The following is a 17,433-nucleotide window of genomic DNA, read 5'->3' as shown; positions in this document are numbered from 1 at the left end:
CCAGAACACGTATTCGCAAGATACAAAGAGGCCGAAGCATACACAGCCAACAGGGCACGACATACCTGAGATAAGCGTTTGGAATCAATAACGAGCTTTTTCATGACATACAATATAATATTATTATTATTATTATTACGTCATGTTTATTCCATTTCACTCAATTTTAACCGGACAACAGTGACATACTGGGTTCAAATGATCAATTTAAATTCTCTCTCAGTTAAAAGAACAATGAAAAAGTTGCCGACTTCTCTGAAAATACCGTCGGTCGTTATAATATTTTTGATTTTAGAATGGAATTTCAACACATACACAAAACGTCTCTAAAATTTGAACTTAATTGTAGCTTATAAAGAATTACAGGAATCAACGATATAACAATAAAATTCATGGAATAAATCTGCAAAGAAATATAAAAGTTATTTTCTCACCACAAAATAGTTCGTCGTCTCCATCAATACAGTCTTTGATTCCATCACACACCTGCGACTTACTGACGCAATTCTGTTGATCATGACACTTGTAATACCCAGGACACTGAAAATCGTCTGTATAGTGATCATATAAAAAATAACCGTTATCATATTATACTTGGTAAAAAGTACCATACATGAATTTGAAACCACATGGAAAATAGATTACAAAGTTCATTTTTCAAAACCAAGTAGATTTGTGCACTGTATAACCTGACAGTTTCGAACGTCATGGTTCAACATCCTTCTTCAGAGTGTTGAACTATATAATGTCCCAATACCTTTCCCGACTAATTTCGGCCTATAGACCTTTTTCTCTCTTTCCCATCATGCACTATTCCAGGGGGGTATGAGTGTCGCAAAATACATCATCTCCCCAGGGGAGTACAGAGTTATGTTCATTACATTCTGGAATACGGACATTTCGGCTGGTGCCTTCATCACAAAAAAGGAATCCCCGATAATCACGATAATGGCGCCCGATCACTAATACCTTTCGGGGGCAAAAAACAATATTTCTATGCCTTATGAACATGGTGTCGTCGCCAAAAAAAGTTTCCTGTTATTGAAACCTAACTTTGTATACATTTTATAGACCTAATGGTGAAAAACTGATGACGGGACACGCAGTGATATTTTACCGGCGTCCATTTCACTTTTTTTCGGAGATGAAAATAAAACGTAAACAATAATCTCTTACACAGATGTACTGCATCGCTCCGTAACTGCATCACTCGTGTATTCAATAATTGCATAATTAGTAACATCGATGGCCTTTACGATAATCCGCTTATATGGAATCAGTATGCCCATATTAAGACAAAATAATTGCAAAGGCCTGGCAAAGACCATCGGATGCACACGATCTATGAGGTTAATGAACTACGTCATACCCCCCTGGAATAGTGCATTGTGGGATAGAGGGAAAAAGGTCTATAGAGTTCGCACTACTCGCGGAGATGATGAACCTGATGAATCTATTTACGCACATCCGTCATTTTTTGCACACTTGTTTATATAAACAAGATTTCTACTGATTGTTTTATGTACCCACCACAATTCATCTCATCTTCTCCATTCGGACAATCTTGTCTACCATCGCAGCGATTTTGTACCGGAATGCAATACGAATTGGGACATTTCACTGTCCTTTCCGTACATGTGAAGTCAGCTGTGCGAGCAAAAAAGTGACATATTTAAATGTTACATTTCTACAGTGGCGATGATACAAATTTATGGCTTAGATTGTCTACATGGAGTTCGATACTGCGATACTGTTTCTAAACAAATGTACTTAATAATAATATGATGTTGTTAATGGATATGAATATGCACAGCAGCGTAATGGTACGCTGAGGGTAAAACGACATTAATTAGGTTACGGTTAAGGTTTGACCCAACGTACCATAAATAGTGTAAAGCGCATTGCGGAATCTGTGATTCATAATGCCTTACATAAATTCCGTTTCATTACTTATTTTTATTATCATTATTACTATTGTCATCATCATCATCATCATCATCATCATCATCATCATCATCATCATCATCATCATCATCATCATCATCATCATCATCATCATCATTATTATTATTATTATTATTATAGTATTGAGTATTAAAATAGGGCAATAAAGGTAGAAATGTCTCCAGTCCATTCCATTTCTTTTATAATGTTAAAACAAAAATGGTGAGTATTTTAACTCGCGGAGTTGTAAATATTATTATTAAAACCTCGTCTACAAGCATATAGAGTGTTTTTGACGAAAGTTAAATTAATCCATGCGCCATCCATTGACAAAATTATAACATTATGGAGTTTGAGCAAGTAAATTACCAATACAAGCATATACAGGGTGTCTCAATAAAAATAGGCCCTGTGGATCGGGGGATATAACTTAAAATATCAGCCGTAAAAATTAAAAGTTTCTTGCAGATTCAAAATCATTGAAGTGTCTTCTATAGATTGGTGCATAAAGCATCAAAATCCGTTCACGCGTCACTGAGATAATTGGGAAACTACAAATAGACTCATTTTTGGACCTTTCCAATGGGACAATACACATTAACAATAATGTGACTGCATTGTAGTTTAGAATTGAAGAAATTAATGAAGTTAAGAGTTGACTAAGTATTGTTGGTCGAAACAGTCAAAAATATCGATTTTCATTATATTAATCAATATATTATTGAATAATAACACCTTGATGTTTTGCAAAACTTCATACTTTGAAAACTTGCTTGATTTATTGTTGTTTATGAGTTATGTACGTTTTACAAAAGTGATGTTGTTTCATCCCTATTTACAACATAACTCGAGAACCACAGGACCTACAAAAGTATATCTGTAATATCAATGCAATTTTTGCCAAAGCTCACTACCATTCGCAATATGATGTGAACAAAGTATTCTGGTCTGAACTACCAAATCAAAATAGTTTGAAATAGTGTAAAACCTTAACTCCCAGTGTTGCTATGTAGGATGTATCACTTGGACATTTCATTTTAAGGGAACGAATTTCTTTTGAATCAAATATTTCAGCCACTTCAATATAAAGTTCAGCCCTACTGTATGGTTAACAGATGTATGAACAGCGACATTTTCACGTATTGTTTGTGAGACCTGAGAGCACATCGGACATATCGAATTGCATTTCGAAATCTTTTTAAATTCGCGATTTATTGCCATTTTATGGCAAATGATTAAAAATTGATATTTTTTAAATTTAATAGTCCTCGAAGCAAATTGTATAAATTTAATGATATGTACGTATACTTAAAGTGTATGTAACTGGAACAAAAAGCCGTCTATCATATGAAAATGTTGACCCTTCATATTGAAGATAAAAAATTTTTCCCCCGAAACACAAAAAACACAAAAAAATAGGTCTTTTTGGGAAAAAATCGATATCTTTAATATGAAACGTGTACATATCATTAGATTTATGATGTTTACTTCGAGGATGGTTAAATACGGTATCAAAAATACAAAAATATCAAATTTTAACCATTTGCATAAAATGTGTGGTATATCGCAAATTTCAAAAAAATATTTGATATCAGAAGGACATTCCTCGCATTCAGAATTCAATTCGATATTTCTGATGTGCTCTCATGTCCCACAAAATTTACTGCGCAAACGTTGCTATCCGAGCCCTTAACCCAAAGAGAAATGTGTGAAGAACATTCTTTGGGAGATTGATTGATTGATTGATTTTGAACTCCTACTCAGCAACACTTGGCGTTTCCTTTTATTTCTTTTATAATAAACTACACATTTTTGTTTATGTGTATTACCCCCATTGGAATGGTCCAAAAATGTGTCTCTTTGTACAAATTTAATTAGCTCAGTGATGCGTGAACGGATTTAGATAATTTTTGCACCATGTTAAGCAGACACTGTATGGTAAAGAAGAATTTTTTTATTTTACTGCCGATATGTTAAGTTATGCACCAATTTCCATAGGGCCTATTTTTATTGAGACACCTTGTATAAACAAGCATCATTGCAAGACGTAATGGCATATTTACGGCTGTTTCGTATTAATTTAGCTTTCATCAAAAACACTCTATATGCTTATAGACGAGGTTTTACGGTATTCTATATCATTCAACATAGAACAACAGGCGAAGTCTGAGAAACATGAATTAAAAGGGCATTTCGTGATCCACAGCCTCATCCCCCCACTTTTCTCAAAAAAAGGTTGAGATTTTTATACCATTGGAAACCTCTGGCTACATAATGTTTATGTACCAAATATTTCTTGCAGATTAATTCGTTTAGCAAAAATATCGTCAAATTTGAATTTCGTTCTGGTATACCAGAACGAAATTACAACAGTGGCCTATGGAGCAGTGTAATATACATAATCATGCATAACTTGCAAACGCAAAATCGGAATCAAATGAAATTTTGGGAATAAGCTTTTTTCGTGGATATCTACTGAAAAATGTCATAAAAAGAGGATGCCAGGATCACGAAATACTCCTTTAATTAAGGGGTGAGTATTCAATAAATAAATATAGGAAGGAGCACAATGGTTAGCTATATACCACAATTTTCTAGATGTGTTGCATCTCGACAACCAAGAGGAAATCCGTATTTATCTGTGCCATACTGGCATTGATAATTTACATCGGCGCATGCGCCATTCTTGCAGGATATTTGAAATGGACTACATGTAAAGTTTTGACGATAAATATCTGTAATAGATAACAAACAAATAAGTGGATTATAATAGTATTAATTCAAATGTATGTAAGGTAAGAAATTAGAAAACAATGAAATGATTTAAAAGTGTAAAATTATGACTATCGTACTATTTTTTAATTCATTTTAATATATTAAAATTATATAAAAATCCAAGAAAGGTTGAAACCATGGACATGGTAAAGTGCTCAACCAAAAAGGGAGCTTAATACATGATAAAACTTAGATGACCCTGCTACATTTGTTTTACAGAACTGTTTCGTAAGGGCCGTAGCCCTCGCTCCTCAGAAACTTTGTGCAGAATGAGGTTCAAATTATTTTCCTGGTTGGTATTGTAATATTAATTTGAACCTCATTCTGCACAAAGTTTCTGAGGAGTGAGGGCTACGGCCCTTACGAAACAGTTCTGTAAAACAAATGTAGCAGGGTCATCTAAGTTTTATCATGTATTAAAATTATATATTATAATCATATTGAACTCACCACAAATGAACGGTTCATCTTCCCAATTCTTTCCCGCGCAGTCTCTCTGGCCATCACACCGCGCATGCGCTGGTAACCACGTCCCATCATAACATTGTAACGCCTGCAATGTTTCCTCTAGATTATAAATATATATTTAAAAGACTTTCTTAAAAACAACAACAAAAAACAATCATAATTAAAATTATATACACAAGTTTAATTATATTATCATTATCCAAAAGCTCACATGAAGTTAATATTTTCTTGCTTGATGTTTTCCATACTTAAACACAAATTACTTTTATAAGAAATTAATCAACATAACCATTATCAAATTCCTAATGCATTTCGAGACAGTTTTAGCACAGTTTGGTACATGTGATTATAATAATAGTCTCTCTCTGGGTCAGATGGCGCAGGATTGGGCTGCTGTGGTCTTCACAAGAGTACGCCATCTACTTCTATCAAAAGCCAAACGTGTTGCACCATACATTCCGTGTGATGAAACGGTCTTCACATCATTTGTCCAAGATGTTGATGGACGTCCCCTTCCACGATGGCCTTCCACAGCTTCTCAACTCCACCATCCTTTCTTACAATGTGGCCAAAGTAGCGCAATTTCCTCTCAATGATGGACTTTCTGATGTTTAAGTCTGTGCCAATCTTATTCAGGACCCGGATATTTGTCTTCTTGTCTTTCCAAGATACTCCCAACAGCCTCCTATAGCACCACATCTCAAATTTTCGCACCCGTATGTAGCAATTGAGAAGACTGTTGCACGGAGTAACCGTACCTTGAGGTTGATTGATAAACACGACTCTTCCAGATCTTTGACATACTCTGAGTTGTTGTCCTTGCCATAGCTAATCTTCTTTTGATCTCGGATGTGCTATCACCTTTGTTGTCTATCATTGAACCCAGGTATTCAAATTGTTCAACCTCCTCGATCTTTTGACCATCTATCACAAAGTCCTCTCCCGTTCCATTTCTATCAATAACCATTACTTTAGTCTTCTTGGCATTTAGCAGAAGGCCTTTCTCCTCACTGGCTTCCTTGATGCATTTCAAAAGGGCCAGCAGTTCCTCTCTACTGCTGCATATTAGGGTGGTATCATCAGCATAGCGTAGATTTGTGATACTGCTACCGCCAAATTGGACTCCACCAGTAAACCCGTCCAAAGCTTCTCTCATGATGTCTTCTGAATAAATGTTAAACAGGTTTGGTGACAATATGCAGCCATGTCTCAGCCCTCTTCCAATCTTGAACCATTCAGCATCTCCATTACTTGTCCTGACTGCAGATTCCTGGTCCTCATATAGTTGACTAATAAGATCAATAATGTGACCAGGGAATCCCATCCTTCTCATTGTTTTCCACAATTGGGGATGGCTGACACAGTCAAAGGCCTTGCTGTAGTCAATGAAGCACATATAAAGTGGTAGTCTGTGATCTTTACACTTCTCAATTATATAGTATACAAATATTAACTGTCTATGAGTGTAATGGTCGAAATATAATCACGAGGTGAAAGATGGATTGTCAATACATCTTTCACCGAGTGATTATATTTCGACCATTATACGAATTTAAGACAGTTAATATTTGTTTTATATCACTCATGCATAAATTCTATTACTAAAATACTATTTGAGATAGGAAATACATTTATTCATCAACATAACACCATGTTTTGCGGTGATATACTTCACATTTTGGGGTCCACCCCATAACTAAATCGGCGAGTCCAAGAGTCAGCGCACGGTTTGGCGCAGGCGCACTACAGCAAAGCACATGATGGTAAAGACTATCACACGGAGTGGGTGATGGTAAAAATGGCAAATGGTAATCAACCAATGAACTGTCTAGAATGTATGTATGAGTGATATAATAGATAATAATAATAGTAGAATGTTCTTATTTCTAGTCCAATAAACAGTACTCACTGTGGACGTTTCGATGTCTACCAGACATCTTTTTCAACACAACTGTTGTTGTGACGATCTTCTGTATACCACTGATGCTGATGGTTGCTTAGCAACGTGGTTGCCAGTTCTTTTTCAAAGAAGATCGTAAAACACGTGACTGAGAATGTATTGCCTCTCGTCCCTGTTCATGATGGTCTCCTGTTTTCTGATTTCTATCGACTCCTTAATCCACCGCTTGTATCTATCTGCCTCTTTACCTACTACCTTAGCCTCTTCCCAGTCTATAACATGGTCGTTCTCCTGCACATAGTCTGTTATGGCCGATTTATTGACAATAGTTTTTCTTTCTAGCCGCGCGAGTCCGCACATTAGCCTCTGTCTTTTCCGCTTCCACCCGGTGTTCTTCTATTCGCCTGCCGAACTTTCTTCCCGTTTCTCCTACATTATGTTGAGTCACAGTTCTTCAGTAAGGTGATTATAAATTGTTACTAACATAAAAACTGCCAAACTGTCTCGCAACACAATGCATTAGAAATTTGTAATGCCAATATCGCTATTGTTATCTTTTATAATAATCCAATACTTATCGCACCCATCCTCATCCACACCACCATAATCATGATAATGATATGACAAAACCCACACTTACCGCACCCATCCAAACCACCATAATGATATGACAAACCCACACTTACCGCACCCATCCAAACCACCATAATGATATGACAAAACCCACACTTACCGCACCCATCCAAACCACCATAATGATATGACAAAACCCACACTTACCGCACCCATCCAAACCACCATAATGATATGATAAATCCCAAACTTACCGCACCCATCCAAACCACCATAATGATATGACAAAACCCACACTTACCGCACCCATCCAAACCACCATAATGATATGACAAAACCCACACTTACCGCACCCATCCAAACCACCATAATGATATGACAAAACCCACACTTACCGCACCCATCCAAACCACCATAATGATATGATAAATCCCAAACTTACCGCACCCATCCAAACCACCATAATGATATGACAAAACCCACACTTACCGCACCCATCCAAACCACCATAATGATATGACAAAACCCACACTTACCGCACCCATCCACACCACCATAATGATATGATAAAACCCACACTTACCGCACCCATCCAAACCACCATAATGATATGACAAAACCCACACTTACCGCACCCATCCACACCACCATAATGATATGACAAAACCCACACTTACCGCACCCATCCACACCACCATAATGATATGACAAAACCCACACTTACCGCACCCATCCAAACCACCATAATGATATGACAAAACCCACACTTACCGCACCCATCCAAACCACCATAATGATATGACAAAACCCACACTTACCGCACCCATCCAAACCACCATAATGATATGACAAAACCCACACTTACCACACCCATCCAAACCACCATAATGATATGACAAAACCCACACTTACCGCACCCATCCAAACCACCATAATGATATGACAAAACCCACACTTACCGCACCCATCCAAACCACCATAATGATATGACAAAACCCACACTTACCGCACCCATCCAAACCACCATAATGATATGACAAAACCCACACTTACCGCACCCATCCAAACCACCATAATGATATGACAAAACCCACACTTACCGCACCCATCCAAACCACCATAATGATATGACAAAACCCACACTTACCGCACCCATCCAAACCACCATAATGATATGACAAAACCCACACTTACCGCACCCATCCAAACCACCATAACGATATGACAAAACCCACACTTACCGCACCCATCCAAACCACCATAATGATATGATAAATCCCACACTTACCACACCCATCCACACCACCATAATGATATGATAAATCCCAAACTTACCGCACCCATCCAAACCACCATAATGATATGACAAAACCCACACTTACCGCACCCATCCAAACCACCATAATGATATGACAAAACCCACACTTACCACACCCATCCAAACCACCATAATGATATGACAAAACCCACACTTACCGCACCCATCCAAACCACCATAACGATATGACAAAACCCACACTTACCGCACCCATCCAAACCACCATAATGATATGATAAATCCCAAACTTACCGCACCCATCCAAACCACCATAATGATATGATAAAACCCACACTTACCGCACCCATCCAAACCACCATAATGATATGACAAAACCCACACTTACCACACCCATCCACACCACCATAATGATATGATAAATCCCAAACTTACCGCACCCATCCAAACCACCATAATGATATGACAAAACCCACACTTACCGCACCCATCCAAACCACCATAATGATATGACAAAACCCACACTTACCACACCCATCCAAACCACCATAATGATATGACAAAACCCACACTTACCGCACCCATCCAAACCACCATAACGATATGACAAAACCCACACTTACCGCACCCATCCAAACCACCATAATGATATGATAAATCCCAAACTTACCGCACCCATCCAAACCACCATAATGATATGATAAAACCCACACTTACCGCACCCATCCAAACCACCATAATGATATGACAAAACCCACACTTACCGCACCCATCCAAACCACCATAATGATATGATAAAACCCACACTTACCGCACCCATCCAAACCACCATAATGATATGACAAAACCCACACTTACCGCACCCATCCAAACCACCATAATGATATGACAAAACCCACACTTACCACACCCATCCACACCACCATAATGATATGATAAATCCCAAACTTACCGCACCCATCCAAACCACCATAATGATATGACAAAACCCACACTTACCGCACCCATCCAAACCACCATAATGATATGACAAAACCCACACTTACCACACCCATCCAAACCACCATAATGATATGACAAAACCCACACTTACCGCACCCATCCAAACCACCATAACGATATGACAAAACCCACACTTACCGCACCCATCCAAACCACCATAATGATATGATAAATCCCAAACTTACCGCACCCATCCAAACCACCATAATGATATGATAAAACCCACACTTACCGCACCCATCCAAACCACCATAATGATATGACAAAACCCACACTTACCGCACCCATCCAAACCACCATAATGATATGACAAAACCCACACTTACCGCACCCATCCAAACCACCATAATGATATGACAAAACCCACACTTACCGCACCCATCCACACCACCATAATGATATGACAAAACCCACACTTACCGCACCCATCCAAACCACCATAATGATATGACAAAACCCACACTTACCGCACCCATCCAAACCACCATAATGATATGACAAAACCCACACTTACCGCACCCATCCAAACCACCATAATGATATGACAAAACCCACACTTACCACACCCATCCAAACCACCATAATGATATGACAAAACCCACACTTACCGCACCCATCCAAACCACCATAATGATATGACAAAACCCACACTTACCGCACCCATCCAAACCACCATAATGATATTACAAAAAACCCACACTTACCGCACCCATCCAAACCACCATAATGATATGACAAAACCCACACTTACCGCACCCATCCAAACCACCATAATGATATGACAAAACCCACACTTACCGCACCCATCCAAACCACCATAATGATATGACAAAACCCACACTTACCGCACCCATCCAAACCACCATAATGATATGACAAAACCCACACTTACCGCACCCATCCAAACCACCATAATGATATGATAAATCCCAAACTTACCGCACCCATCCAAACCACCATAATGATATGATAAAACCCACACTTACCGCACCCATCCAAACCACCATAATGATATGACAAAACCCACACTTACCGCACCCATCCAAACCACCATAATGATATGACAAAACCCACACTTACCACACCCATCCACACCACCATAATGATATGATAAATCCCAAACTTACCGCACCCATCCAAACCACCATAATGATATGACAAAACCCACACTTACCGCACCCATCCAAACCACCATAATGATATGACAAAACCCACACTTACCACACCCATCCAAACCACCATAATGATATGACAAAACCCACACTTACCGCACCCATCCAAACCACCATAACGATATGACAAAACCCACACTTACCGCACCCATCCAAACCACCATAATGATATGATAAATCCCAAACTTACCGCACCCATCCAAACCACCATAATGATATGATAAAACCCACACTTACCGCACCCATCCAAACCACCATAATGATATGACAAAACCCACACTTACCGCACCCATCCAAACCACCATAATGATATGACAAAACCCACACTTACCGCACCCATCCAAACCACCATAATGATATGACAAAACCCACACTTACCACACCCATCCAAACCACCATAATGATATGACAAAACCCACACTTACCGCACCCATCCAAACCACCATAATGATATGACAAAACCCACACTTACCGCACCCATCCAAACCACCATAATGATATGACAAAACCCACACTTACCGCACCCATCCAAACCACCATAATGATATGATAAATCCCAAACTTACCGCACCCATCCAAACCACCATAATGATATGATAAAACCCACACTTACCGCACCCATCCAAACCACCATAATGATATGACAAAACCCACACTTACCGCACCCATCCAAACCACCATAATGATATGACAAAACCCACACTTACCACACCCATCCACACCACCATAATGATATGATAAATCCCAAACTTACCGCACCCATCCAAACCACCATAATGATATGACAAAACCCACACTTACCGCACCCATCCAAACCACCATAATGATATGACAAAACCCACACTTAAAACCCATCCAAACCACCATAATGATATGACAAAACCCACACTTACCGCACCCATCCAAACCACCATAACGATATGACAAAACCCACACTTACCGCACCCATCCAAACCACCATAATGATATGATAAATCCCACACTTACCGCACCCATCCAAACCACCATAATGATATGATAAAACCCACACTTACCGCACCCATCCAAACCACCATAATGATATGACAAAACCCACACTTACCGCACCCATCCAAACCACCATAATGATATGACAAAACCCACACTTACCGCACCCATCCAAACCACCATAATGATATGACAAAACCCACACTTACCGCACCCATCCAAACCACCATAACGATATGACAAAACCCACACTTACCGCACCCATCCAAACCACCATAATGATATGATAAATCCCAAACTTACCGCACCCATCCAAACCACCATAATGATATGACAAAACCCACACTTACCGCACCCATCCAAACCACCATAATGATATGACAAAACCCACACTTACCGCACCCATCCAAACCACCATAATGATATGATAAATCCCAAACTTACCGCACCCATCCAAACCACCATAATGATATGATAAAACCCACACTTACCGCACCCATCCAAACCACCATAATGATATGACAAAACCCACACTTACCGCACCCATCCAAACCACCATAATGATATGACAAAACCCACACTTACCGCACCCATCCAAACCACCATAATGATATGATAAATCCCAAACTTACTTACCGCATCATCATCACCCACATTACCATATGATAAGAACTGCCATAAGATAAAAACACAAACTTACTACACCCATCATCCACACTGCATATGGTAAAACCCACACTTACCGCACCCACCCTCATTCACAACTACCATATGATAAAAGCCATACTTGCTGCACCCATCCTAATCCACACTTACCGCAAGCACCCTCATCCACATTACCATATGATAAAACCCACACTTACATTACCCATCCTCATCCTCACTACCATATGATAAAACCCACACTTACCACACGCATCCTCATCCACATTACCATATGATAAAACCCACACTTACCACACACATCTTTATTCGCACTTCCTTATCTTAAAATCCACACTTACCGCACTCATCCTCATCGCTGCCAGTAATACAGTCTTCAATCAGATCACATCTCTTTATGATTGGCACACACTGTCCATTTGAACACGTAAATTCATCGTCATTACATATAGGGAAACCTGTAAGAAAACAAGAATAACACATATTTACCTTTTATCTTTCTAAATGCCAATAGTGTATACAATAAAGGGTCCGTTAATGCTTCACTAGACTTCTCCGTAGTCCACTTGCCAATTATGCATACTCTGGCTATTACATTTAAGCTTAAAACTCTGATTCAATTATTTGTAGACAATTGATAGATTTTCACATCTGATCTTTTCAGTCACCGTACTCCCTCTGTTTGTTAGCTTCCCAAGTGATTTTAACTCGGATAATAAACTGGCAGATTCTAAAATTAGAATTGTTCAGTATTGAAGTGCCAATTGTTATAATTATGCCATTTATGATATGTTGCATTCAATAATATAAGCCTACCTATACTTTACTTTTACTGTCACAAATATAATTATATAAACTTTTTCATAACCATTTTATACTAGTATTTTGATGTAATAAATATCAGTATAATTTCGAGTTCAACTGAATGCGTTCATCATGATTAATAACATTTTATTTATCAAAAATCGACTATGGCATAGTCCAATGCTTCACTGACGTGCTTTATCAGCATTTCATTATCTTATTTAATTTATTCAATTTTATTTAGTTTTATTTAATCTTATTTAATTTTATATCTGTTTTATCCAATAAGAAACAACATTAAATAGCACTTTAATTATTTAATAGACATGTAACTTACTACACATTTCTTCGTCGGAATTGTCTTGACAATGCTCTATAAAGTCGCACACAAATGACACAGGGATGCACTCTCCACTCCTTTTACACTGAAACTCGCCTTGACGGCAATTTCCTCTGATCATCATCGTTGAGTCCATTGTACCATCTGCAATCGTGAAATATGAAAATCCGGAAGGAAATACTTGCATGAACGGACATTGTTTTAAAGATTTGAAACTGGTGTTTGATTCTTGCCCTTTTGAATCATGTCTTGTGACATGGATTTAAAAAATCGGTACTGGTGTATTAATTAATTTCTTACTTATCTGTAATTTGGGGTAAGTGGACATGCTGGAAGGAAATTCGTATGCCACTTGTTTCAAGACATATTTTAGTTTTCTCCTTATATCCCAGTAATGAAATTTGTCATCGGGAGAAGAGTGCAGAAGTTTGATTATGAATACAATAAACAAAATAGTTCAGCATTACCTGATTGGCAATATTCGCCTTGAAGACATCCACTATCGCAACTGAAGATACTGTGTGAACACTCCCCATTCTGGCATTTAACAAGGTTCGATGGACAGTTATCATTTTCGCCTTAAAATGATGAAATATTAAGGATATTATTCAACAGCTACGACAGATGCATGTCATAAAATCGACAAACAGGGTAGTAAAACCAGTTCTTTAGAAGTTTACTTGAATTCATTATCTCTGGGTCTGCTGACAATTGGGACGATTGTGCTCGCGACCCATATAATAGTCCGGGATAATAGTTTAGGAATCATTGGCATAGATAAATTATTGCAAATAGCCACGAAACTTTCGATATTATCTTGAAAACATACCGTAACTTAGCAAAGCACCAATCCTGTCTGGAACATTGCTTGGAAATCGCGATGAGTCTGCAACAGAAAACATCAAGGCAATATTTGTTTTGAAAAACAGTACTACCTATTTGTATTCGATATTAATTTGTAATTAATTATACAGAAATCATTTAAATTTTTTTATATCTTTTGGATGTGGCAACGAGAAACGGTAAAATTTGCGATAGAAACCAATATAAATGACTTTAGCTTGTGTTTTTGTGAGGTTTGTGCACATAGCGCCTTCAAAATCTGTCACTTTCAACAAAGATTTACCTTTTTTTATGTGAAAAACGTTCCGTATAGTAGCTACGGTGATTCAAATTTAGTTTTGACGAAAACGGCATGCACGTTATTCATTCAAGGACTTCATCCTCCCTCTATTCTGGGAAATGTGAGTAGAGGCACTGGTGGGATTAGGAAGCGGGGATCACATTATATAGAAATTAACCAATGGTGCTTTCCAGGGGCCGTGAAAGACCTCCCGACCCTGCTACCCGGGATTAGATGGTACAAATAACGGATCGTGTGGCATGTAATACACACTGGGATCCTCAGTGGCCATTAGTCCAACAATTACGGCTAGAGGGGGGGAGGATATGATTAAAAAGTGCATTATAACTGGTAATTTCTATATATTATGTGTATATTACACTCCTCTGTTATATCAAAGCCCTATATCCTAAATTCTGACATGATGCGGTCTCAGTCACTCGTGTCAATTCAAATGTTGTGGTAATTGTGTGCTTACCTCTCATACAAATGAATTTGTGAACGTCATTATCAGCCACACACGGTGTATCATGCCAGTGATCGGTTGAGTGAAAATTCACCATATCGATGAGAACACAAGTCTCTAATTTACCTCCATCCGGTTGCCTGTCTTCCCAACTGTAACAAAATCGTACAGTTTTTATTTTTTATTTATTATTATATATTATTTTTGTTATTATTTATTATCCTCACCAGGGGATCAGCTAAAAGCTATTCTTTGATTTCTTATCTTGGCAGTAATACAAACATTTACAAAGTGAAGAATCACACATAAAAATATTAGCGTTCTACAGTTTTAAAACTCATTTTAAATTTTAAGGGACTACTGTTATTTCTAATTATTTTCTAATGTTTAGATTTGCATGTGAGCTAATACCTTTTCGGTGCGACCCAATCAGTGTAGCTCAGCGGTTTGCCGTCGGTCCATCGATGGACCCAGTCAAGGTGCTCAAGCTTTAAACCTGAAAAATTAAAGAGATCAAACAATTTGAATGAGCAAAATTCAAAAACAAATATGTCGAAGATATGAGTTTAAATATTACTCTGGAAAAATGATACTAGCTTTCCTTGATAATTTTTCACGAGGAATTATTTAAATATATAAATATTTTTAAGCGCATGTGGGAACTACGCATAAGTGACCAGCGGCGGTACCATGGTGGAATGGATGACGTTTGTGTAAATCTTGCTAATTTTTGTTTTGACCTCCGATACATAGGAAATATAAAAAAGCAGTGTTCTTGAATCTTCCAGTATCTAGATCTATAATCAAGGAATATAGGTGTTCCACAGAATTCTTTCTGGTGAAGTTCTTTGCAGAATAAAAACCACACTAAAACCTCCCTTTTCCTAACATTTTACACACTTTATTTTAGTTTCTTAATCGGAGAATATAACATATATATTTACAGCTGCGCATCCAGCTAGCTATAATGAACGAATGAAATGCATAAAATGAACGTTGCAGTTACCTTCTTGTTTATTTTGGTCATATTTTCTTTGTTTTCAATACATTTCAGTCTTTGAAACTTACCAATGTACACCCTATATGGTGGTTTAGAATATTCATCAAGACTTGCAATAAGAAGCGAATGAATAAATTCCATATCACCCTCATCTCGAATACTAACAAGATGGCTGTCTAAATTTTTGCATTGGTCTTCGGCATCCACCCATCGTATGATTTCTGGCGTATGTATTATGAGGTAACACTGCTCCTTAAAATATGACCACGATTCAGGACACACATTTTCTAAATGTTAAAAAGACAGTGAACTTGTTTTTTACTAGTATTATTAAAAATTGAGTTCATAAGTTATATTGCTGATAGCGAACGATAGCTTTTGGGAACTTTGCCAGATAATGACGACGACGATAATGATGGCGATGACATTGACACCAGGTACTTTATGCCGAGAATATGGTAAAAACTTTAACTTAAGGTGCATATTTATTAGCTTGACACTTGTAGGACACTGAAGCTTTTCAACAATTTTCAGCACGACCTTTATTAGGTAAAGAGTCTATCTTGGAGTTCGATCATTAGGGTACCTTGTCTACTTTGTATTAGTCTACCTTGTATTGGAATTGGAACGAAATATTTCAAAAGTGCTTACCAATTCAAGTAATATTCTAATAACATAAGATCCGCATAAATTACCCATAAGTTTATTTGACCATACCTGTAACGTTAATCGTTACTGCCCGTTTAGTTTGCTCATACTCAGCTAAGAATCCACTCCCAGGGTCCTCTGCTCCTGTGGTAAACTTCAAATACAGCCGGTTGAAATCACTCAAAATTGGCACAGGTGACATTGGTGGTCTCAAAGAATTACAGAAGACATCGCCATCTTCATCTTTTTCATTTGAAAATGTCAAATAGCTCGAGTCACATTCGCCCAGCGAAGGAACATCAAATGACAGAAA

Source organism: Amphiura filiformis, chromosome 12 (assembly GCF_039555335.1).
Source record: "Amphiura filiformis chromosome 12, Afil_fr2py, whole genome shotgun sequence".
Lineage (NCBI taxonomy): Eukaryota > Metazoa > Echinodermata > Ophiuroidea > Amphilepidida > Amphiuridae > Amphiura > Amphiura filiformis.
The sequence above is the reverse complement of the archived record's forward strand: the minus strand, read 5'-3'. Positions refer to the sequence as shown.